Source organism: Alexandromys fortis, unplaced genomic scaffold (genome assembly GCF_014885135.2).
Source record: "Alexandromys fortis isolate MF-2015 unplaced genomic scaffold, M_Fortis_MF-2015_v1.1 scaffold_74, whole genome shotgun sequence".
NCBI classification, from domain to species: Eukaryota; Metazoa; Chordata; class Mammalia; order Rodentia; family Cricetidae; genus Alexandromys; species Alexandromys fortis.
Window position 1 is genome coordinate 4537386 of NW_026068008.1, and position 26621 is coordinate 4564006.

At 42.1% G+C, this 26621-nt stretch overlaps 1 pseudogene; it reads right to left on the bottom strand.

Moving 5' to 3' along the window:
- Window positions 1-3842: 3842 nt before the first annotated feature.
- On the bottom strand, window positions 3843-23061 carry LOC126513398 (fatty acid-binding protein 12-like; annotated as a pseudogene).
- Window positions 23062-26621: the final 3560 nt, after the last annotated feature.

Consider the following 26621-nt stretch of genomic DNA (forward strand, 5'->3'; position numbering starts at 1 on the left):
GACTATTTTAAATAAAGTCAGCAAGACACCCCCTCAATTCACATCTTCATGTTTTTATCCAAGGATTATTTATTGTTTATAATTTATTCATGGATTGTCTTTACTGAAAAACGCATTTATCACAGAATAGTGTGCCATATTGATATTTGATAGCTGCAAAATATACTAGAAAATTAAAACTGTAGTGAGCAGACATTTTTCTCAAATGTACATTATTTTGACTAGCTGCCTAGAACTATGATCTTAGAATAGAAGTTTAAAATGTGTTAGGCATATGAAACTGTACGGATAACATATAAACTGTATTTTATGTCACTTTAATCTGAAAATGTTATTGTTCTTTCATGGAACATAAGATATATTGTTGCTAATATCCCTTCAATTACTGCAATTTTACAGTGACGTTCAGAAAATCTTTCGAGAAAGCATAGGTGATACTGAGTTTAAAGACCTGCACTGACACTCTGTCTGTCACGTGTGTGTGTTAGTTCCGTGCCTGTTGTGTTTCCTGTTGAGGCTTGCAATGGAAGAACTAACCTCAGAGGAAAAGATGAAGGAAGAGTCACTTCAAACCCATCTCCCGTCCCTCTCTCTCCAGCTGGAAACCCTGCCTGGAAACCCCTGATGACTTTGTGAGTGGCAGCAGTCAAAATTATTTAATTTTTCCAGGCTCTCTCATTGTCATTACCATTCAGGCACTTAGTCGGCAAGTGTTTAGGAAGTGCCTATGCCTATAAAGCAGCTACTACCAGATGAGATCCTCCCCTTCTCACACTGGACAACTGTTCTCTGCAAGTCAGAGGTGCGTTCATTCATAGACTGTATCTCCGTTAGCTCACAGACGCCATACAGCAGAGCGCCTCGTCGTGGAGATGGCATAGTTGCTACTGCAAGGCTTATTCTTACCGGTGTTAGGGACAATCACAGACGTGTGCCTGCACTGTGGAGGGTAAGCTGCTGGTGGGAGCCTTGATTCTGTTATTGCTCCGAGACCATCAGTGGAGTCAGGCTTTGGTTTGGAGAGCGGGGTCCACATTCAGCTGGCCAGAGTGGACCATTTTGCTTTCTGGCCAACTCAGAGAAGATAGATGGACACACAAGAGGAATAATGGGTAGGTGTGGGGTAGGGGTCAAAGGATGCTCAGTGTCTCCAGCAGGGAAGCGTAGAGAGTAGAGGTCGCTGATTGTTTTCTCTGTCTTTCTGTGGACCAATCAGGTTTTACCCAGTGTTTGACTGTGGACCATTTTTTATTAATAAAACAATACAAGAAGCCGCTTTAATAAACTTTTAAATAGATTATAGAGTAATATTCTATACAAATGTACCCAAGATTTAGATGGATTCATTCATCTACTTGGAAAGGCAGAAAATCCTCCGCGGATGAATCACGCTTTAGTGCAAAGTCGAGAGATAGAGAGCGCAGCAAACGACCATGAGCGGCTGGTGCAGGCGGAGGCGTCTCTTCATGCCACCCTGTGATCATCCGTGAATCAGCACAGGGGAGGAAGCTGGAAATGCTCTAGGGCTACATTACGAGAAGCTTTATATCCTTGCACAGGAACTGAAGTTTAGCATGGGAAAATTGCAGGGCAGTCTTGAAAAGAACAAACAGAAGAACAGGTGGAAAACCAAAAATTCATCACGTAAAATAATTCCAGCAAAAATATAAAAATTGGAGCTGAAACCAATAGTTAGAGCTAAACGGGAAGCAGGGAAGCCAAAGGTCCATGGAAGGCATGAAGGCTAGGGGGATGTCTGATTAGAGAGCTTAGCAGAAGCTCTCCCTGTTCCTGCAATCCCCTAATAGTCCCTTCTCTATGTGTGTGTGTCTTTCTCTCTGTCTCTCTCACTCTCTGTCTCTCTCACTCTCTGTCTCTCTCTGTCTGTCTCTCTCTGTGTCTCTATCTCTCTCTGTTTCTCTCTCTCTCTCGTGTGTGTGTGTGTGTGTGTGTGTGTGTGTGTGTGTGTGTGTGTCTGGCTTCTTAGACTCCTGAAGGTGCAGCATCAGAGAATACCTGCAGCTGGCCAAGACAGGTGATTGCTGAACTCTACAAATGGGCCACGTTCCCTTCTCCTTCTGCTCTTTCCTACCAAACAGAACAATGTGGCCTTCTGGTCACTTGCCAAGAAGCACCTTGCAGGCTGTTCGGGATATCCACTCTTGGACCTTAAACCAGCAATAAGATTCACCTGGGGGCTAAGCTTTTAAACGCCCACCACCATTAACTAAGTGGCTCTTACTCAGAACCCATCCTTTAACTGGCTTTGGAACTTTTAAAACTATTCTTGGAGGCTCCATCTTTCTGCAGATGTGAAGGCCAGGGGTGAGCAGAGGCCTGGCACAGCAAGGACATTCCCAGAGGCTGGGTGCTTAGTCAGGTTTAGAAACCATTGCCTAAGACTGTCTTCCTGGTGAATTATACTTCTGATGCTTGAACAGATGAAATAATTAGTCATCTGGCCTTTCCGGTATAATTACAAAGGAATAGCTGGGCTGCAATTTTATGGAATTAGCCACAGAAAGATCTTGGAAAACAAGCTGAGATGAAAGATGATCCTTCTGACACCTTGTTGCTGGTAACTGATGGCCTTGAGACAGAACAGCCCGGATGAGCACAGTCCTTAGCACCTTGATGTCTACCAAGGTGCACATTATGCAGAAAACCTCCTGGCATGGGACAAAGAATCCCCTTTGATCTAATCAATCGCATCAGAGCCCTTTTCTCTCTCCACCCTCACTGGTCCCAGAAATCCAGGGAACTCCCTTTGCCCAGGCAGTGTCTGTGTTTCCAGTTTGGAAAACAAAGATCATCGTTTCTTAGGGCTCATCTGGCAGGGTGTGTGAGGTTGGTTAAATCTGAAAAAGATCCAATCTCAAGAACTGTTGGGGGTAGGATGAGTTAGGGGAGAAGAAACTTTTTCAAGGAAGCAGTTTAAACAGACAATAGCTTTCATTTTTCAGGCAGTCTTTTGTAACCCTGACTCCACATCAACTTTTTTGCAGAATTTCAAACAAGAGCAAAGGCTGAGCTGTAGCTCCATTGTATTCACCTCCAATGCGTGAGGCTCTGGGTTTGATCTCCAGTATACACACAGACACGCACACACACCAACACACACACATGCACACTCACGTGTACATATGTGCGAGCATGCATGTCCACGTACACATGAAACCACCAACAAAGCAGATTTCCAATTTATGTCCATGGTATTAGAATCTAACTAAGTCCTGTAGCTCATGGGTTAGACCCTGGTCTTACAGAATCTAATGAGCACAGTATCATAGTTTATAGGACTTACTGTGAAATGAAAGTTTGAAAGCGGGAAATGTTGCAAAAGCACAACCTCATTCCACTAGCTACCACCCCTTGTAGCAGATCTGGCTCTTCCCTTTGAGGGGGGGGGTGTTAAATGAATTCCGATGGCTGTGCCTATTATGTCTTTTTTCTATAGAATATATTAGAGGGGCTTTGTACTGGCTTCTAAATGAGGATGATAAAAGAAAATTTCTTCCTGGAACTGTTTCAGGGGAGCACTGATTATGGCTCAGTTTTGCTTTAATTCATCCTGGTGGAAGAAGTAAACAGGTTTCTCGGAAGCGAGACCTTTTGAGAGCTTGCAAGGAGGAGGGAAGATGGGCTCTCTCTGCAGTAGAACCCGAGGAGGGAAGATGGGCTCTCTGCAGTAGAACCTGAGGCTGCCGATAGTGCATCTTGCTTAAACAACCACGGGAAGAGTGGCCTGCCAATAGTGGTGAGTTTACCGCGCCATGACAGGGCTGCTCCCTCATTTGCCTGCAAAATTCCATAAAGAACAAACCACTGGAACCTAGAAGTACTTAGTCCAAGATTATTACGGAAGGATCCACTCCATTGGGAGAGCCCTGATGCTGGCTGAGCGCAGTGCTAGGGGATGGGCTGGAGTTGGCCAGGTGGAGGAGGAGTGGAGGTCCGGATAGGTTGGTGGAGTCTAGAAGAATCTAGTGGGTGGGAGAGGAGATGAGGAGCAATAGATTACAGTTTGGTGCTAAAGAAGTTTGGAGGGTACAGATTAGTCATTGAAATGTCTCTGGGGAAGGATGACCTGCTCATCTTGTGTGTGTGTGTGTACACGAGTCCTGCATGGTGATGATCAGCAAGAAGAAGCCATCAGGCAGAACTCTGGGGGCAAGTTCGTTTCTAAACCAAGTTAGTCCTAACATAATGGTACAAGCAGGGAGCAGTCTATGCTCGGCAGTAGGAGGGTTTGCCCTCAATGTACCCGAGTTCAGTACCACGGGCACATGGCAGAAGGAGAGAAGTGACGCCCACAAATTTTCCTCTGATCTTCACATGTTGCATGCATTGTGACATAACCCCCTAAATAAATAAATGAAATTTTCAAAATTAGAAGTGATGGAGAGATTAGAAAAATTCCCTGATGATCCATTTTATCAAAACTACAAACTGGGCTGTGGTGGCACTCGGGAGGCAGAGGCACGCGTATCTCTGCGAGTTTGAGGCCATCCTGGTCTACAAGAGCTAGTTCTAGGACAGGCTCCAAAGGCACAGAGAAACCCTGTCTAGAAAAACCAAACCAAAAGAAAAAAACAAAACAAAACAAAAGCAACAACAAAAACTACAAACGCTTTTAATCCCAGCACTTGGGAGACAGAGGCAGGCAGATCTCTGAGTCTGAGGGCAGCCTGGTCTACAAAGTGAGGTCCAGGACAGCCAGGACTGTTTCACAGAGAAACCCTGTCTAAAAAAACCAGAGAACAAAACAAAACAGCTGAGAAAGGATAACGGTGTTGAATGAGGAAGTGCCAGGAGTTTGTGTTCCTTTCATTCTTCTTGCCCTATTTTCTTTGCCACGCCTTTTTTTTTTTTTTTTTTTTTTTGGTCAAGATTACATGTCCTGGCCAGAAGTGGTGGCACCACATATAGTTTCAACATTCAGCAAGAGGATTGTCATGAGTTCAAAGCTATGCTGAGCTACAGAGTTAAGGGGGGAAAAAACTTTCTCCAACCAAAGCAAAACAAAAACCCAAAGCAAACGACAAAAACCTAAGTCATGGCAGCAGCCAGCCCTACGCCTCCACATCAGCCCACTCGCCACACCTTAACATGGACCGTTGATAAGATTATTTTTTTCCTTAGTTTTCCACTGCTGCTTGGATATTAACTTTGGATGAACTGAAGCTGCTAGGGATCCCCCTCCCCCAAACTCAGACCAAACATACAAAACTCAACCAGGGTTTCAAATCAGGGTTTACAATACGCAGTACTGCCAAAGCTTCCCTGAAGTTTGCTGTGCAGGATCCGCGTGAGGAGTTTGGAGCTGGGGGTGGGGGTGGGCTACCTCACAAATTCCAGGACGGCAAAGCTCCATGTTCTGGCTGGGAAAGAGGTCCCGGAAATTAGAGAGGCGGGTAAGGCATACCAACGACGAGATAAAATAAATATGTGTCTATCTACCCAGACTTCAAGAAAACTTGACAAGATTTTCTTTCCTAACCCAGAAATGTGGTGCTGTCTGCTCACAGATGACTTACTTGTTGCGAGTCAGAGCCTCCCAAATGAGATTTCCCGGTGTGAAGACTGTCTGAAAACCCTGTTGAAAATGGAAGCTCCAGAGATGGCTCAGAGGTTAAGAGAACTGACTGCTCTTCTGGAGGTCCTGAGTTCAATTCCCAGCACCCACATGGTGGCTCACAACCATCTGTAATGAGTTCTGGCGCCCTCTTCTGGCCTGCAGGCATGGAGGCTGAACATTGTGTACATAATAAATAAATCTTAAAAAAAAAAAAAAAAAAAGGGAGCTCCAGGCTTTGTCCTCAGCTGCCAAGCTGGACTTTCTGGAATGTTCTTATTTAGGGCCTAGACAGATGCCTCCTGGGTAAGAGAGCATGCCCTTTTCAGTTCCCAGTGTAGGTCAGGGAGCTCACTGTCAACTCTATATTGACCCCTAGGAGATGAAGCCCCCTCTTCTGGCCTCTGTGGCCACTGCTTTCATTCACAATCCACCAATCCACATACAGATTTAAAAAAAGAAATTCTTACACAAAGTCATATACTGATGAATACCTATAATCCTAGCACACGGGAGGCTGAAGCAGGAGGGTTGCAAGTCTCCCTAGACTACATAGTGAGTGAGACCTTAGATCAAAAAAGTAACAACAAAAAATCGTCTATGTAATGAAAAATAGTCACCTGACTAAGGGCTCGGTGAGCTAACTTAAGCTCCCCTGGGTGCTTTGATCTTAGTTATTTTAACTACATAAAGACAATAATCTCCCTAGAGATATTTATTTGCAAAAGTGACCTTACCTTCCTAGAGCCCTGAAGTTGGATCTGATTACCTCGGCATCATCCGATAGCAGCAGCTCCAGAACCTACCACCCATATTTCCCTATCAGTCGGTTCAGAAGATTCATCCCTGTCTCCTTGTATTTATACACTCTTCTCCAAAATGTAATTTGACCTCCATCCTCTCTGTGAACTGACCCTACTCAGACTGCTCCTCCTTTGTCCTCTGAAGTCTTGGCACACTAGAACTTTCATCGGGGATTTGTCCTGAGACAGCACAGCTTTGTGGTGGCCAACCTTGCTAACACAGCACTGTGACTCATATTGGCATCAGGGACTGATTTTGCTGGTGAGACTGATAAAAAAAACATCTTGTAAATTATGATTTAAAGTAGTTTTATCCTGGTGTGGTAATATACTCCTATCATCCCAGTTTGGGGGAAGCTGAGGCAAGGGAATAAAAAGTTTGGAGTCATCTTGGGTAGATAATCAAGTGCTACAGAGGAAAATAAACCATGCTCACGGTCAGTTATCATGGAAGAGCCCCCCCAAAATCAACTGTATGGCTACTGCAAGCTTGGCTCTTGATGGATTTAAGTCCCCGCGAGTTTAGTTTTTATTAACTAAATGTAGCCAACAGTTCAGTGTCTATGTCCAAGCTTCTCAATTCAGAAACTATTTGACTAATTTCCAAACTACTCAGTTTCAAGTAAATATTTTTAAAAGTCGGCTTTTTACTAGCTGTGGCTTCTGAGGGAAGTGGCTCTCATTGAGACGCAAGGCTGCTGCAGCTGCGCTGGCTTAGGGGCTACTGTGCCTGCTGCCTAAGTGTCACTACTTGGGTTTGGGCTCCCATCACCCACATAAAACCTGAGCATGGAAGAAAGTACTGAGCACTGAGAAAGGTGGAGACAGGCGGACCTCTGGGGCACACTGACCATTCAGCCTAGGGAATTTAGTGCGTTTCCGGCCAGAGAGTGACCCTGCCTCAATAAACAGAGTGGGGGGGGGTGCCTAAGGAGGACAAGCACAAACGTGCACACACAGACACACTTCATGTAAGATTATGATAAGCAGTTACTGTTCTTAACTAATTTGGTAGCAGAAGGTCTTTAAGTATTGTCTAATAATCAGCTTTAGCCAGTTGAGTTATTTGAAATATCTATCTTCTTATCTGGAATTCATACTTTTGAAACTTGTGGCCTTCAGGTTTGGAGGAGGACAAAGAATACCCTCCCCACAATGAGCGACTTCATAAAGACAGAAAGTCTAGGATGTGCAGAGTGAAGCCCCAGTGTCTCTCTGGAAATTCCCTGTGCTGTGCCCATTGAGGGAAACAAAGGCAGCAGGCAGAACGGAGCCCTGTGCCTCCTTAATGACCGTCCCCCATCTTGGTGGTCTTCCATGATCTCCACTTCGTCTTTCTCTGTAATCGTTCAAGAGACTGGACACTGAGAAAATCCAAAACTACGGCGTTATCTATCCCATAATTAGGCTTCTTGACCACCTATTTGACTTGTTTCAGTGTTCCAGAATGTGCTCTATGAAAAAGGGAAGCAGGAAGGGTGGAGACTGGGGATAGGGAGCTAAGAAAGCAAGGGACATCAAAAATATTCTCATAGCCGTGATTGAGCAAGTAACGAGAAAACAATCCAAAGATTACATCTGGCAGCATTGTTCTTCTGAAGAGTTCATTAAGACAAAATATCTTAAAAATATTAAAACCAAAATGATAGTTTGTTTTCTATTTTTAAAAAATGATTAAAAAAGTGAAAAAAATCAGAACCAAAGGTTTAGTGATAGGTGAATCAAATAGCAATATATTGGAAGTTACTGATTCAAAAAAAAACATTAGAATTGTGATGGGTCTTAGCAACTTTTGCCTTCATAAGTCCCTTCTACCATGATATATCAATATTAAAAATGATTTTGAAAAAACTTTTAAACATTTTTTTCTATTCTGTACAAAAATTAATGGATTTTTTTTAAAGTCCCAAAATTTCACATTTTCCTAGAATGGGAGAACAGGGGAAACATTCTTCACCGAGTTTAGTCTTTTCTTGTTATTTTAAGACATTAAGATTATTACAGGTTTCAGAAAGTATCATGGGCTATCCGCACCATTCCTGTATCTGGTGGAGACATATGTTCTGCATCTGTGAGATGGAGGCCATCCCTGGTGTGAAGTGAGAAGTCTTTCTGAACCATTGTCAGCTTTACCCAATAATGGACCCTCTATATGGCAGGTAGTAGCCCAGTTCCAGTCAGAAGGCCAGGGCTTTCAGCTTCTCTTCTGCTGCTGTAGTGAACCAGGAAGCTGGTGAAAGATGAGGAATAGCCAAAGCCTCCCCTAATGCTAACCAATGATAGCATAATGCTCTCATGCAAAAGTACCAAGCTCATGATCTCTCATCAATAAAAGTATTCCCTTTGACACTGCTCTTTGGCACATCTGTCTAGATGGCAGACTCTTTTGAAAATCATGGTTTATAAGCCCCAGCTGTTGCCCTAACTCACCCCTACTTCAGTACTTCTGACTTTAGTAGGCATCCCGGAATTGGAAACATGAATTAAATAACAGAAAAGTTATATTTCGATTTTGTGAAACGTTAAACTGTGCCCTTATTAGCAAAGACCATATTGAAAGAATTAATTGTATTGAGCCTGGGTTATGTTTGCTTAGCATGCACAAAAGCCTGGGCTCAATCCTCAGAATCCTAGTGGTCAGACATGGTGGCCATGCCTATGATCTTAACACACAGGGAAGATTAGGAGTTTAAGGTCATTCTAGATTGTATATTGGATTTGAAGCCAGCCTGGAATACATGAGAACCTATCAGAAGAGGAAGGAAGGGAAAGAAAGAGGAAGGACTGAAGAAGAGAGGAAAAGGTAGGGGACAGCAATGTATGTAACTAGCAAAGGGCTAAGGGCATGAGCAAGTGAAGCAAAGTCACAGGACAGAGGCAGAAGAATGCTCATGATAAATAAGGTAGGCACACTAACAGTTAAGGATACACAGAGGTAGAAATAAAGAACAAAAGTTGGGAGTTGTAAATCATTCCCAGCTCAAAATCATGTATCTAAGGTAACTTTAAGGTAGGAGAGATGTAAGTTTCATCAGCTCTGGTTTGGAATATACTGTGATTCAGCCATTATACTTCTGTGTTTTCTTTAGAGCTGAGAGGTCATGTGTTTTACTTGCCTCTCCACTCAGAGCTTGTCTTAGAAACATTCCAAGTGTGTTAATGTGGATTAGACATTTTAACCATCGCAACAACCCTACGATGCGAGCATAGCTGCCATTGCACGTTTACAGTTGGGGAGAGTGAGACTTGGAGATTTGGATCAGGTCACACAGAGGCATAGCCACACAGTCCCTGTATTTAACCTCAAGTGTCAGTGGCACACACTCCTGTGGTTGTAAGAAGCACACTGGTCCCCCAAAGCCTACCCAAAACACCCTGTAGCTCTGAAAGAGTCGCTGTCAGTGCCTTTCGTCTGTCTCGCTCCGCACATCCACTCCAGGTTAGAAGGCTACACAGAGCTCTCTGTGAGAGCCCCGCCCACAGCCCTGCTGGAGCTGCTGCAAAATGACTTCCCTAGAGACAGGAAGAAAATGGTAAAAGGCTCCCTTCTTCTGCTTGCTCTTATGCCTCTAATGGTCCCCTAATATGGACCACCTTTGATCAATAAGGCTACTAATGTCACCCTACTTCTTAGTAGCATTTGTTCACATCCCATATTTTATCTAAGCACTTCCTGAATCTAAATTCATGTTATCTCCTGAATCTGAATGCCACCAGAAAGAAAATAGAATACTGTTTCTCAACCTGTGGACCACAACCCCTTTGGGGGTCACACATCAGATTTCCTTTGTACCAGATATTTACTTTTTGATTCATAACAGTATCAAAATTACAGTTATAAAGTAACAACAAAAAATGATATGGTTTGGGGTAACTGCAGCATGAGCAATGGTAAAGGGTCGCAGCATGCAGAAGGCTGAGACCCACTGAAGTAGATTACAGTATTTACAACCTGCGGGGTGGGGTTGTCTCAGGAATCAACTGAAGATATATATTTTTTCCTTTACAAAAAAAAAAAAGGTACTACCTCTGTGCTCAGAGCTGACAAATACGGGCTTACATTTGTCATAATCCATATAATTATTTTATATTTGTACTAATTTCTTTTTGGATTGGACAACTGTGTGGATGGAAGAATTTGAAAATACAAAGGCCTGTGCCTGGCTGTGCGTCTTCAGAGCTGGAGCAGGGCCGCTCTCTTCCGATCTTCCCAGTTCAGCCAACTGTTCGAATTCAAGAATAACCTGACTTCGGCACAATTTGGCAAGAGGACAGTAAGAAGAGAAAATCCTCCCAGCCGCACCCAACCCATCCTGCCACAGTTGTCCACACTTCGTCTCCCAAGATCCTTCGAGTACTGGAAAATTACAGAGGTTAATCTGGTACTTTCCCCAACAATAGGCATTGTTTCAGACACTTTGAAAGAGACCTTGAAGATAGAAGAGCATTTGAAGACCCAAAGAAAACAGCGTCCCTGCGGACTCCTGATAGGAGATACCAGGGAGGTGGGAGAATTAGAAAAGGACTGAACACCAAATACATGATCTGATATTGGGAATAAGCTTTTGGACAGTAACTATGATTTCACTCCTACATTCTATAGAAAACCTATATTTTCTTCACATGTGTTTCCTTTATATCTCAACCTCATAGGTTTTGGGTAATTTGTGAAACACTGAAAATGTATCAAAAGTAAGAAATGAATGGTTCAGAAAAGGCTGGTGTGCCTGGGCACCTATTAGAATGGATCGAAGTTAAGGGGATGCCATCCATTGGCACGGAGGCAACAACATGGACTTCACACACAGTGCTGGTGGGAGTGTCTTGTTCTTTAGCATCCAGTCTGTGTTTACCGCTCCCAGCCATTCCCCTCTCTACTCACCTGAGGAAATGAGGTGGAGATTGTGTGCAGCACAGCCAAGAATCGGGGCTCAGCCCTAGCACGGGAGGGGGTCAAGAACATGAACTCAGGTTTTAAAAAGAGAGAAGGGAAAGTTTTTAAAAATTAAATGATAAAAGAAAAGTGGATCAGATATCAAGGCTGTGTTAGTAATGACAGTGTAGACTCTTACTACTGGACATAGCTCCACCTTGAGGAAACCATGGGAAATAATATCTCATGTCTGAGATATTGACCTTCTTGCCCAGTATTTACATAGCACTTCTAGGTATGCAAAACCTTGTTGTGCCTTCTGGAAACACAGTGAACCCAACCCAAACCAAACATTGTTCTTCTTCTTGGAATTTATCAAAAAGGAATGTCAACTTTGTTTTCAAATAATGTATGGTCATGTGCAAATTAATTCTTAAAATATCTATAAATGTAGGAAAACATAAGAAAGCTTTTGTGTATCACAAATAGTTAAATCAGACCGCATTTTTCTTCCCTAATGAATTTTATGAGAGATTTGTATAAATCGGGGTTTATCTGTACCATTCCATTAAGATTCCAAGGGTCTTAGTGGGTGGTGTGGTGCGCTACCATTTCAGGACTGAAGCACATGCCCCACCCACCTGCCTGAAGGGTGGGCTTTGGAGGACTCAGAGCTGCAGCCCCACCTGGAATGATGGCACCTTCAAATTGTCATTGGTTGTGTCTTCCAGGAAAGTGTTTACACCTGGATAAGGGGCTGTCTTTATCCCAAACCCTTCCTCAGTCTCCACTTCAATCTGCGTGTCGACCTGGAGAGATTCTTTTGCTGGTGTCTTCAGATGTACTGATTTCTTCCTTAGGGTTCTGACTGGCCATGAGGGCAGCAAATGCTCACGTCTGATATTTTATTGCCTTTAGCTCTGGCTGTTTTGTCATCTTCCATCAACCACATGAAGCTCAGCTTCAATAAATCCATCAGCATGTAAGCATATTTATAACTTACAGTCCATATCTGCTAATTCCATTAGCCCTGTCATTTCTGGATCTGTTTCAGAGTCAGGTGTCTTTCCACTTATAGACTCTGCCTTCCTGTTCCGTGTCTTGTGTCACCGTGTGGAGTGCTGCGGAGACAATAGAAACATGGTCTTACTGAGCGCCTCCCGTGCTTGTCTTCATTGAAGGAGACTGGGCATTGGTCTTTTTTTCTTTAGAAGTTAAGTTAATATAATTTTTTTCTCTCATCATTTGAGACTTTCATAAGAGCACACGATGTATTTAGATCATATTTAACTCCTCCACTGCAGCTCACATTACTCTATCTAGGCCATAAGTTGAATTCAGCTGAGTCTGGCATAGCTTTTATTCTAGGAGCAGGTTAATGCTATGGCCAAGACAGTCACTTCCGGGTCATTGCTAGGTGCTGGGTGCTAGACTGGCTGTTCTACCTAGCTTCAGCTCCACACCCTGCCCTCTTTGATGTCTGCTGAGGGCTCATTCCACAGCAGTTTGATTAATCACAGAAGTTTTCACTGTGTGCAAGCACAGGGTGCCCTTATCACTGACATGGATTTCCATTTTCCTTTTTCTCCTCCAGAGCTCTGCCCACTCTTTCCAGTGCCTTACAAGCTTGTTCAGACTGCCGTGAGGCCACTGTTCTTACTGCTGAGTCTCAGCACAGCCATCAAAGCTGGGCCTCAGAAAACGCTGTGTTGGTTTTCTTTTGAAATATTTCCCTTTCCTAAGACATCATGGTCTTGGATTTCCTAGGTTCTAATCTTTGAAAACATCTGCTTCTGATAGTTAGCCAGACGTGGGGGGCAACCCTAATGCTTGTGACAACAGTGACAGACCCAAGAGCCTCACGTCCGGTAGCAATCATCTGCGCACGCAGCACTGATATGGCTCGGCCGGAATGCAAAACTTCCACTTTATGACATCCTTAGGATGTTTTGTTTACTTGTCCTAGGGGTCAAACCCAAGGCCTTGCACATGCTAGTCAAATGCTCTTCCCATGAGCTACATTTCCATCCTCAATCTTGTTCGTTAAGATGTATTTGAGAGTTATGATGGGATGTAAGGAACGTAACTTCTAACTATCTAGGAAGTGAACACAGCGCACACCAATGTGGTATTGGGAGAGAGGTGCCAGGGTCTAGACTTAAGTAATTCTGACTAGGCCCATCTGAATACACCACGTGTTTATAATTCAGGATAAACCAGAACCTTGTTATTCTGAAACATATGTTGGTCTCTCCTTAAAGGAGTAGGCAAAGACTGTCAAGCATAATACAGCATCTTTCATATGTGTCCCCCCACACTTGATAAAAGGGTGCTTGGTGTTCAAGGACACAAAATCCATTACTCAAAATCAAGAAAAACAACATACCCAAATAATCCAGGTTTTGTGTGTGTGGTGGGGGTGAGATGACGAATGTTTATAATTAAATTATGGTTGACAATTTTATTAACATCCTAAATATACCATTGAGCTGTGAACTTTAGCAAGTGAACTTTGTAGTGTGTGAACCGTATCTTGATAAAGCTTAGAAAAGAACAACCCCTTATTTGAAACAATCGATGTGAATTTTATCTCATTGCGTCATCACAACTTTATGCAATAATTGTGTCTTTCCCCATGCCGATCTGCCATCGACATTAGAGCAACAGGACACAGAATACTTAATTCCTGGCAGCGACTGCCGCAGATAAGTTTCTAGTACGGAAAAGCTGGGTGTAAGAAGAGCAAGTGGGGACTACTGGACAGGAAGAGAACAGGTCTTTTCAAGGTGTTCTCTGGAGCCTTCCGGGGCAATGCAAAGAGCTCAAGACAAGCAGCATGAAGCTCTGCATGGCTTTTTGTTAGCGGGCTTGTTTTGTTTGTCTTGCTTTTGTTTTTTTGGCATTCGGCATCTCCAGAGGAGAAGCTCATTGCTAAAAAAGGTAAAAATTGCTAGTAATTAAAATTAAGTCATACATTTTGTACAAAGAAGCCCTCTCTCCTGAGTGAGGAGGATCTGGCTCCACGCCATAAAGCTTAAAGGGACGCGTCAGCAGAGTCCTGCTTCTTGCTCTGGCTTTGGATTGTATTCAATTTATTTACATAATTCTCTCATTAACAAGTCTGGTCAAGGCGGGGTGTGCCTGTAGTCTCAGCTTCTCAGGAGGCTGAGACAAGAGCATGGCTTGATCCAGAAATTCAGGGCCAGCTTGAACAACACCCCGAATCCAGGCAGCTCTGGCGGTGCACGTTTGTAGTCGTGGCACACAAGAAGCTGGGGAGAAGCGCCGCTCAGGATCGGAGGACAGTTTTCAAAGAAAAAAAAAATCTGCTTAAAGTGGTCTAGAGCTGTGGCTCTTTTTTCGTTTGATTTTGTCCTTGATGCTGTACCGCGACTGGTAGAATTTACTAAGAGAAGACCACACAATAGAAAAAAGATTTGCCCCTTCATGTCTGAAGCACCTGCACCTCGGTTCTCTGTGTTGAGTGAAGAATTCTACTCTTGGGTCTTCGGGGTCCTGGCTAGTGCTAAAAGTATATTTTCATGTCACCCACACTTCCTAAACACCCACCAGTCTTCCCGAGAGAAGACACTAATCGGTAATGCTGATCTCAAACCTAGGGGTTCTGGCTTCACTGACTCTGATGTCTTGCCTCCTGTCCTTAGATCTGATCTTAGAGTGACCACCCTTCCGGGAAACTCCGGCTCACTCAGGTGAGCGCACCTGAGTGCTCTCTACTCCAGAGCCTGCAGCTGAGGCAGATTATCTCCCTGATCCCTTGAGGACGTGAGCATTCAGGTGGGGTAGATTTCTCAGGCTTTACAAATTCAAGTTAATCTTTTGGGTTTTTAGACGCTTTTATTACAGTGGTTTATTCTGTATGGATGCCTACATATTCCAGGCGTGTGTGTGGAGTTCAGAGGGAAACTTTCAGGGGTCTGCTCTCCCCTTCTTTCTTGTGAGTCCTAAGGATGGAACTTGGCTTGCTAGGCTTGGTGGCAAGCGCCTTTCCAGGCTGAGCTGCCTTGCCAGCCCTCCAGTTCACAGTTCGGAGTTGTACGTTGTTGTTATTACACTCCGACACCAAAAGAGACTAAAGTATTATTACCTTTGTTTCTGGAGAAGCATCTGGCTTCAGAGCTGAAGAACACGGATTTTTGAGTCACAAGCTGAGTTTGTAGCTCTGCCCTGGTGTTGATGAGCTGTGGGTCTTTAGACAAAATATTTAAGCTCCCTGAATTTTTTTAGTCCATGCCTTTAGAAACATCTCACAGAGAAGACTTCCTCAGAGGATATGTTGAACACAGAGGATATGTTTAATCCCAGACAAAAGTGACTGTCCAAAGACAATCACTACTACGGTATGGATCGTGCAGTGGGCCAAAATTCCCAGTGTTGGTGGCTTGGTCCCCAGGCTATAGGGCCATTAGGAAGTGGTGGGCCTCGGACCCAGCAGGAAGGAATTAGGTCACTAGGGCCTTGCTCTTCCAGGGGATTTGGGCCCCTCATCCCCCTTATCTCCCTTTGCTCCTTGACTCATGAAGAGAACAGCTTTACTCCAACACTTCCTCCCTGCCCTGACATCCTACCTTGCCACAGGTCTAAAAGCCAAAGAGACATTCAGTCATGGACTGAAACCTTGGAAACTGAGAACCAAAATAAGTCTTCCCTCTTTATTTTTTTTCTTGTTATTCACATTAAAAAATACAAAATTGGTGAGAACAATTTACTCTCCGTATTGATATTTATTGTTCTTTTCAGGTTATTATTAGCTCAATTATTCAAGTAGAACATTGCTTTCTCATTTACTAGACAGAAAATATTGAACATTGCTGTGGAATAATCCTCTTGTATACTAGACAGATTTGTTACTTGAGCTGGGTGGTGGTGGCACATGCCTTTAATCCCAGTATTCAGAAGGTAGAGGCAGGTGGATCTCCGTGAGTTCAAGGCCAGCCTGGTCTAAAAGAACTAGTTCCAGGACAGGCCCAAATCCTATCTCAAAAAAACAAGAAAAAAAAATGTCACTTGAATTGGTTTAATAAAATGCTAATTGGCCAGTAGCCATGCAGGAAGCTTATAGGTGGGGCAACCATACTAAGGATGATGGGAAGAAGGGAGGAGAGACGAATCTCCAGCCAGAGAGAGAAAGAGTCAAGTGTACAAAAGGGGACAGAAGTAAAGGCCATGAGCCTTATTAGGGCAGTAATGGAGTAATAGAAATGGGTTAAGTTGTAAGAGCTAGTTAGAAATAAACCTGAGCTATTGGTCAAGCATTTATAATTTATATAAGCCTCTGAGTGATTATTTGGGACTGGGCACTCAGAACAGAAAATGCCCTTTTACAAAACATTAACTCTATTATTTAAATGAACTTTATATTCATTTATTTATTTATTCTTGGTTTAACAAGATGAAGCTTTGCTATGTAGCTATTATCCTCACAATCCTGCTTTCAGAGTACTGTATTACAGGTGTCCATGACCATGCCTAGAATCGCCTGCTTTGAGCAAGTGAAGTTTTCTCTGTCTTTTCTAGTAATACACTGAGAACATCTAACTTGCAGAATCCGGTCTAAAGAGCTGGTTATGCCTCCTTTAGATAATTCCATAACCCTCAAATATTCTGAATAATGATAACTGACATAAGCCAGGTGGTGCACACTGTATCAAGGCCATGGTGTGTGGGAACAACTTCTCTAAATATTGGGAAGAGAAGGAGGGACTGAACCTTTGCTTCTCTACTCAGACTGAAGTCTTTGTCATTGAGGTCTATGAAACCCTTTTTCCTAAATACAAAGTCAATTTCAAAATTAGTTACAAAATGAATTCACAAAATGATGTCAGAGCATTCTGCCCAGAAATGGCTACTTGTTTTGTAACATTTTACTTATCAAGTTCCCAGGATTAGTGTGGACAGTGATTGATTAGGGCCTTTTTAACTTATCTACAAAGCTAGGTGACAGATCCACGTATTTTCTAAATTACTCCAGGCCTAAGGTGGGCTCCACTGCAGATAGAACAGACTGCTCTCAGTCATGACGACTTTCTGCCATGTGGCTGTGCTTGCCATGTTCTTTGTAACATAGTTGGGCATTCAATTGGAGTGTTCCTTAGTTCTACATATGTCTTTCATATTCATCTCCAGCATAACACTATGTACTAAGCTGTTTACTCAAAGATAATGTTATTTATTAATAGAGTCAAAATCATATTTAGTTACGGTAGATATGCTATACTTATTGAGAGAAGAAATACCTGAATATCTAATCCTACCTGTGCATTGCATAAACGAGGCTACCCCTCTCTCACAGATTCTTTTGCTAACTCTGTCATGAAGCCACATTTAAAAAATAAGTCACATGTTGATAATTGTGCAAACAGTCATTAGATTTTACTTGTAAATCGTATTCAAAATAACGTCAGCAGGTTGGGTCACAATTTGAAAGCACCAAGACCTTAAGACTGAGTGTTCTAATACTATCTGGTACGTACAAGTACAGGTGACATTATTCACAAATTTTCCTAGAAGATAGAAGATGGAAATATTTCAGTAAAACTGATAAAATTGACACCTAGGAAATATTAACTCAGTGTTATCCACATATGACAATTCTGGGAAGTTTGAGAAGTTATTTATATTAGATAATACAGATACATATTAACCATAGTGGGTCTACATATGTGGGCTAAGTTATGTAATTACATATTTAGAGATATGAAAGGAGAATAGAATATAGTTTGGAATCTGAAACTTTTATTTAAGTATTTTAAGGCTCTATATCAAAGCATTTTGGCTATCTAATGTGCTGTTTAGTTTTTTAATAAGTCTACTAACTTACATGGATGCGGCATTGCGTGACTTTCAGAGAACAGACAAATCCACATGGTGTTCAGTTCTCTCAGAAAGCCTTCTAAAAGGCACTGCCTACTACTTAAAGAATTCTGAGTCACGGGAAGATTCAACGACTTTTCCAAAGTTCTGATTGACAGAGATAAAACCTTAGATTCTAAGTCTAGCATTCTTCCTAGTGAAATTTATTGTTATTATTGAACTATTGTTAGCCTACTGGCTAATATCATTATAGAAAGCAGTAAACTCATTCTTTTTTCAAGACAAGTTTTCTCTTTGTAGCCCTGAATGTTCTGAAACTCACTCTGTGACCAGACTGATCTTGAACTCACAGAGATCCGTCTGCCTCTGCCTCCCAAAAGCTGGAATTAAAAAGGCTTGTGCCATCACTGTCCAGCAATAAATTCATTCTTAATCCTCTCCTTTTAATGTAACAAAGAATAAAACTCAACCTTCCTTTCAGCAAGAAAAACATCCTGTGTTGAGAGTAAGGCAGGCTTTTGTTCTCCTCAGTGCAGACTACTCATATCTTTCCTTTAACTCTGTTACATTATGCCTGAAATGGTTTTCTTTTTATTTAATTTTGATACTGGTAGAGCTTGGGATAAGAATCATTGGGTTCCCTCCCATCTCCAGACTTGGAAAGGTACCTGGGAAGCCTTGCTGAGAGAAGCAGAAGGGCTCAAAAAAACATTCAGCCAGTTGAATTCTAATCCCAACACCCCCACACTCTAGCTCTGTGTGTATAGGCAGGCCATTGTATGAATGAATCCATTTTCTGTTCTATGGACTGTGAGTCTTAGCTCACAGGATTAGAGTGAGGATTAATCAAGAATAACATGGGGGTGTTGTAGAGACACACACTTGCCCTTGGTTGTGTTTACTTGCCCACACACTGAGAACAACCTCAGCTTCACACCTAACTCAAACCCTCTTTTCTTCTAAGCAGTGACAAATTCATCCCGCTACAGGGCAGAGCAACACAGCAACCTTCCCTCGCTGTTGAAGACTTTGTTATCGCAAAGTCTATGCCTGCTTTCCTTCATGTGTCAGGGGAGAACCAGGGACACATTATTTTTAAATTCTTTTTAGAGTTTCAACTCCTCAACCCCTATGCATTTCAAACTCTGATGAAGATAGAGTTGACTGCTCATGTTTTCTCTCAACTCTTGTAAGAGAAGCCAGGCTCATTTCCTTGCTTTAGGGCAGGTTACTTAGGTGATTTTCTGGTAGGTGTTATAGGAGTCAAGGAAAAAAGAGAGACACTGCTCACCACCACCACCATTTTCCCATTGACCAGCCATCTGCGGAGCGTGGCCTCTTGGCCATCCCAGTCCAGAACATGCACCAAGGCGTTGTTATCTAAAGTTACTGTACTCTGTAAAACAGGACTGAATTCAGATTGGCACATTTGAGCTCTGATGTCTTAAAAGTCTTAAAAGTCTTCTCATCTGTTGTGGCACTTTGGCCTTAGACGATATTAAAGTTTTTGTTTTAAAACCTTCCCAGTAGCACTTTGCTGGGTAATTCTTCTGGGGAGGGGAAAGATTTACAAAATCAAAGTGACGACTTAAGGAAGTGAAACTTTACCTTTGGCAGTGTAGAGACAATCTTATTTTTATCAATCAGAAATAAGTATCAGCTTCAACAACATGAGAGAGATTCCCAAAGTTCCAATGCAGCTAAGGAGAAAAGTCCCCTCTCCTGCTCTTATCCATGGTTTTAAGGACTTGTTTTCCTAGTTTCTTTTAAAGATTGCATCACAGATATCTCAGAGGCTTTTATTAACTGTTTCAGGCCAAAAGTCTTTCAATTTACATGTACTGGAATTCAAAATTTCATGTTTATTTAGTAACTCTATGGCAGAAGGGTATAATAAGTCTTTTCATCAGAATATTGACCTTAGTAGAGATTAACAGTCCTCTGCTGAGTTCTTTCCCTCAAAGGAATTATTGGTCAACTACCATACACCAACCTCTGGGCTCTGTGAAAAAGATGAAAAATACCGTTGTTGAGATGGTACTCTCTACTATGGGGGAACTGATAACATGCAATAAACAAAATATAGGTAAAATATATATTATAACTAAATGCTATATTTCAATTGGAGGCATGAGATGCAAGTAAAAGCTATGTGTGTTGTTTTGAGGTTGTGAAAATGAACAGTGTAGACTCTCCTTCTCTCCCTTTGGACTGAGGGGCCCACATAATGGTGCAGTGCCAAGGAATGGGGTATGATGGGGTATATGAGCCTCCTTTGGCTTGGGTCTCTGAGAGATAAAAAGCTACAAAAGCCCTTACATACACACGCACGGGCGCACACCCCTCCTCATCTCTAACTCAACACTTCATATGTATTTTGAGTCAGAAGTACTTCTCCATTGTTTTCAGGCACTGAGACCCTCAGACTCGTTTGTTACAGGGCTACAGCCTCGTCTATATCAGCTAATACAAGTTGTGTGCACTGTAAAATTCCATGTGCAGAGCTGACAAAATGAAAGGGAGAACTTTTGTTTTCCAGGGGGCTATGTACTCTCCAAATGTGGCCCACTGAGCATTTCATCAGAACCACTGTCTAATGTGCATTTTCAGGAGTTCACCAAAGGTTTCATCCCCCCACCCAGGGGGAAACGTGGTGGTCAACTTCACAGGACCTAGAGCAACCTGGAAAGAGTCCTAGTTAGGAATTACCTTGATAAGGTTGGCTGTGGGGGGTCGTTCAGATGGCTACTTGATGACCCAGCCCCATGTTCAGCACCGTTCCTTGGGCTGGGGAAGGGGGGCATGAACAATATGAGAAAGAACTAGCTGAGAGCAAGTGAGAAAGCAAGGAAGAGTTTGTTTCTTCTCTGCTCCTGACTGTGGATGAGATGTGACTAGCTGTTCCTCCCTTGACATCCCTGAAATGAGGGACCACGGCCTGGAACTGGAGTCAAATAAACCCTTTCTATCTTTTGTCAGATGTTTGTCTCATCCACAGAAGTAAAACAAGAACAAGTAATAAAATGTGTCAGATCTGAAGAGATCCTAATATAGACTTTCAACATCTTCACATTCAGTGTTTAGGCAAAAAATTGTCTAAGAATCCCCAAAATGTATGCTGGCTGTTGCACCCAATACAAGATTTATAAATGCAGTTCTCTGAAGGTCTAAGGCCTCATATTGTTTTTGCACAACCTGGGTGTGATTTTCTCAAACTTCTCCCCCAGTTTGAAGGAGTCTCACTGTTTTTAAGAATGCTTTTGGTTTTGATGGTGATCACATCTCCCTCTGAATTAATGGTCACAGTGGGTTTTGCCAAACAGCTCAGCTTCCTGCTGGCTCTTCCTAGTTCTAGACAGAAGATAACGGATAAATAGTTACAATAGTTACATCTGCTTTTGTCTTCAAGGACTCATTTTATTCTTTCCTAAGGAGGAGGCTTCTGCAACAGGCAGACTTCATGCTATATGAATTCAAATATTTATTTTAACTCCATTTATGTATTTATATGTTGTGTATGTGTAGGTGTGGATGAGCTGTTTGTTCTTGATTACACTTTTTAATGGTATACATTTTATTATTAAAAACTTTTTAAATAAATAAAAACATTATACAACAAATTTTACCAGAACCAGAGTTTTATACCACTCAGTATTACATATTTTATTGTAGCAAAATACACATAACACAAATTACCATTAAATGTGCAATCAATGACATTATATGCATCTTGATGTTGTAGAGCCAATTATGTATACAGAGGATCTTAAATATATTATTAGTGCATTAAACACGTTGTTATTCACCTTTCCTTACTTTTGTCTTACTTATGTCTTAGATTTTAATGTCAGTACACAGAGAGAGAGAGAGAGAGAGAGAGAGAGAGAGAGAGAGAGAGAGAGAGAGAGAATGAGAGAATGTGCATTTTTATCTATGAGATGCATATACCAAAGTTTATTTTTTTTATCCCTTTTTGTTGCTGCAAATAATGCTTCAGTTTTCAGCCTTGCACATGCAGTTTTGGGCAGTACATGTAGAAACACTTTCAATAGAAATAGAATTCCATGGGCGACAATATCGTTAGCAGATGACTTGGGGAAATATTGTGTTGTGGTTCTGTCAGTATATGATCACAGCATATCTCAGATTGGACAATCGCTTCCAAATGATTCATATTCTAATCCCCAGAGCCTATGGATATTGCCTTATTGCCGAGGGGACAGAGGACATATACACCCAAGTACTATAAGGGGATTATTCCTGGTGGTGGGGCCCCTCAGTGTGATCCCAGTGTGGATAGGAGAGACAACAGGTGGGTATTGAGATGGCTCAGAGGGAAAAGTAAAAACTTATGACCTAAACTTAATATCAGCACTCACACAAGGAAGAAGGAAAGAACCAAGACTCCACAAAGATATCCTCTGACCTCTATACCACGCCATGGCCCAGATACTCTGTACATACACAATAGTACTCAGTTAATAGTAATTTTTAAAGGAAAGATTATTAGACTATAGAATAAGTTAAGAAAAAGAAGAGTGAAAATGGCAACAGAAAAAGTGCTGGGCCCATGCTCCAAGGAGTGGCAGCAGCCGCCAGAAGCAAGAAAACGAAGGTCACTAAAGATTAAAACAAATGTTTTAAAAAGTTGTTTTTTAAAAGTACATTTCTGTCATAAATGATTGTCTAAGATAGTTTTCTCTTCAATATATGATGTATGTGTGTGTGTTTCTGGGGACCCGTGGAGATATTACCAATTTCCATCTAGTTTGTAGGAACTGCACCTTGGTGGAGAATCAACATTGTTTTCTATGTGAAAGATTGCTCTTATTTCATACACAGAAAGTCACAAACCTTCAAAGTATCTTTCATACTGGATGACGTGTTCATAAACGTGGCTTTCACTGCTCCTTCATATAGTTTTCAAAATTTTCACAAGAAACAGATTCCTATGTTCCTTGAAGCTGGTCCACCATTGTGTCTCAGTGAAAACTCCTTCATATGAATGTGTGCATTGGTGTTCCCTGAAATGGGTTGGGAATGTGTTTTCAATGTAATTCTGAATATGGAAAACTAGGAGGAAAAATGAGGAGCTGAAGGCATAAGTGACAAAACAATCCCACACCAGTTTGGAATTATGATTAATAAAAGGGTTATTTGTTTAAGGGTAAAAATTTACAGATCACTGTCCTAGACAACAGCCCTTGGCTCAACCAGGAACAGCATCTAGCAACCCAAAGCAGGAGCCAGAAGCAAGAGAGCAAGTGCAGGGTTACTGCTGCTTTTTAAAGCAAAAGAGACCACACCCAAGTGGGCTGGTATCTTAAAGGCTATTGGCTGAAGGAGAAGAATGTGATCCCACTGCACCTTCCCCTTTTGTTTAAATAAGAGAGTTCCAAACCCAAATAAAACTATATACATTAGGAACAGATATCAAGTATAATTAGAATTACAACCAGCATAAACAATATTAAGCAAGGAACATATGCTAAATGTTTTAATAAACATTCTATCCTATGGAGTTTAAGTCTTGCAAAGGAAATGGCTTGGCTAGATCATAAGAGTACAGTAACTACGACTATCTAATCTTCAACTCCAACAAAGGCCTGAGAAAGGAGATAATATTACTTGAGCAGGCAAGAAGTACAATCAAGTAGCTAAGAGCTATTCTCTTTGTGATTCTCCCTTGTTCCATCTAAATCAAAAGCTCTCTCTCTAGCATCAAGAAGTCAGGGTGGAACCAGACATGTGGTAGCCTTCGGCAGGGTTGGACATGGCTAAGCCAGCACTTACAGGAGGCTACTTACCTTTTCCAGCACTGGTCACCCTCACAAACGATCTGAGTCCTTTTATGCCACAAGACTCCTGTGCCGAGGTCTTCATCTGCCCACAGATGATTCGTAAAAAGCCACTATCTTGTCTGTCTGGTGATTTTATTTTCTCTTATATTCTTCTTGATAATTGAAGCTAACAGCCAGAGAGTATGCATATATAACAGCTGACATTTGAAAGGAAATGTTTAGGCAGGGTTAGAACCGCCATTAGCATCACTGAGCAAAGACTGTAACAAAACTAACAGGAAAGAGACTGTGCTTTCCAGGGCCTGGTCCAGTACTCGTTAGCAGAGCCTTGCCTTGCTCTGTAGCACCTAATGCTCTTGGCAAACTCCTGAGTTTAAAGGGGTTCTCTTCTTTCCAACCTTGACTGTACCACCCTAATATCTAGGGTTATCTGCGCTAGCTCAAAACATATGACCAGCTAGAGAACAGGACAGCAATGGCAATGTGAAGGATCATCCTTAAATCCACCATCTCCCGACAACTTCCTGGTGGGCTTTAAGCAGTGCTTGGTGTCTGTATGTTGGCATGTGACCATTAAGAAATGAGGGTGGTATAACCTTAAGACAGAAAAGATGGTACAACTTTTATAATTCCCATTAAAATGTTCAGTTTCCAAAACTCACAGTAAATGTGAAGATCCTTAACCAGACCAGCTCTTTTCCTAAAAGTTGTCAAACAAATATAAACAGAGTGACTAGTGTTACATGTCTAAGAAGACTTAGAGACTTTGAATACACCATTGGCTAAATATCCCAGCCATAGTGCTAAGGAGACAATAATATTTTGATTGGTTCTTTCCTGATTTAGGCAACTTGACATCATGGTTTATTTGCATATGTGTAAATATCGTAAGTTTATACCCACTGTATATAGTAGTCATGAGGAGTAGGCAGACTTGGCGGTCCTCAAACCAAAAGCCCTAGAATTCCTGTAGAACACCTACCACCCATGCTGCTGCCCCCATCACAAGGACACAGGTGGCTGAATCTCCTGGAACAAGACATTGCACTGGAATGATGTTGCCCACGGCTGATAACTTAGGCTTTCAGAGGTGCCAGTGGCTGAACTATGACATAGACTTCAGAGATAACTTCTGGCCCTCTCTTCATGAGGCAGCATCTCCAGTTCAAGTACTAGCTAACCTTCCTAAGGTTGTTTCGTCTACTTGGTTATTCAAGTGATGGATTCTTTCTGATGTTCATTAATATGAGTCAAACATCTACATTACATTCTGTACCTGTCATGCCTGTCTGCGATTCTCCAGCCCAATCCTCCCAGATTCCCAACCAGGCTACATAGTCTACCTGCTACTACATCTGCATTTCTGTCCCAAGCCACTGCTCCCTCCACAAGAAATAGATGACAGATACACCACTGTGTCCATGGAAACAATTCTCCCACACTACTTCTTAAGCCCCCTCCCACTCCCAAAGTAATAAAACATTGCTCGTCATTGTAACCTGCTCCTAACATTGAGCTGGTTAACACATAGAGCATGCGCTCAGGATTTCCCTTCCCCATTTAATTACCATACTCCTTCCCCTATCATTCTACACCCATCTGAGGGTGTGGGAGCTTCTAGTATTGTGACATGTGACACAGGAGTCAGAGCTGCTTGTTCATGAGGTTACCTTGTGACTTTTGGACGTTCTAAGCTTGCTCTCAGTCTTGTAGTTGGTAGACTGGTACTGGGCCTGTGTGGAATAATAGCTCTGCATCTATAGAGTGCAGCTCATAATGGATAGCTCCATTCCCTGTTGTTACAAGGAGCGGGGCCCCTTGTTTATTCCTGCTGCCCAGCTAGCTTAGCCCCCAAAATAACCACATAGAAACTATCTTCATTAAAACACTGCTTGGCCCATTAGCTCTAGTTTCTTATTGGTTAATTCTTACATCTTAATTTAACCCATTTCTATTAATCTGTGTATCGCCATGTGACTATGGCTTACCAGCAAGATTTTAACCAGCGTCCATCCAAGGCAAATGATCCATAACTTCTCTTACTCTGCCCTTCTTCCCAGCATTCAGTTCTATCTTCTCCACCTACCTAAGTTCTGTCGTCTCAGGCCCAAAGCAGTTTCTTTATTCATTAACCAATGAAAGCAGCACAAAGACAGAAGGACCTCCTACACCATGAATGCTTCAAGAAAAAGTCTGATTTAGATTCTTTCTTTTAAGCATTTTTGAGAAGGAATTTAGAGTAGAATATCTGTTTATTATATTCCAGAGGATGTAAGACTCCTAGATCATATACATTTTTAGACATAATAAATAACATCAAAACTATCAGAAAAAAAGGAGAAAGCATTAGAGAAAAATATTGTTGTCTTCCTCTTAACACAAATAGGTGTCTGGTACTATGGACACTGGTCCTCAGGGAGGAAGCTTTCAAGTCAGTTCCAGCCCAGGGGCCTCAGAGCTCTGAGTCTGATGTATATGGTGTCTTCAGAAATAGGAACTTTTCTTCCATATCTGGGGGAAGTCAAGGAAAACAGCAACAACTTGTAATGTTTGGGGAGTATTTGGACAGCCCTAACAAACAACTCAAAAGGGGGAGAAGGAGGCTTCTCAGGCGTGGAGCCAGGGTCTTTGTTAGATGATCAATGGCTCATGGGAGGGGCATTGTCAGCCCAGATTAAGTAGGCATTTCTAACAAGACGTTGGCAAACTGAATCATGTGTGAAAGCTAGCCTACA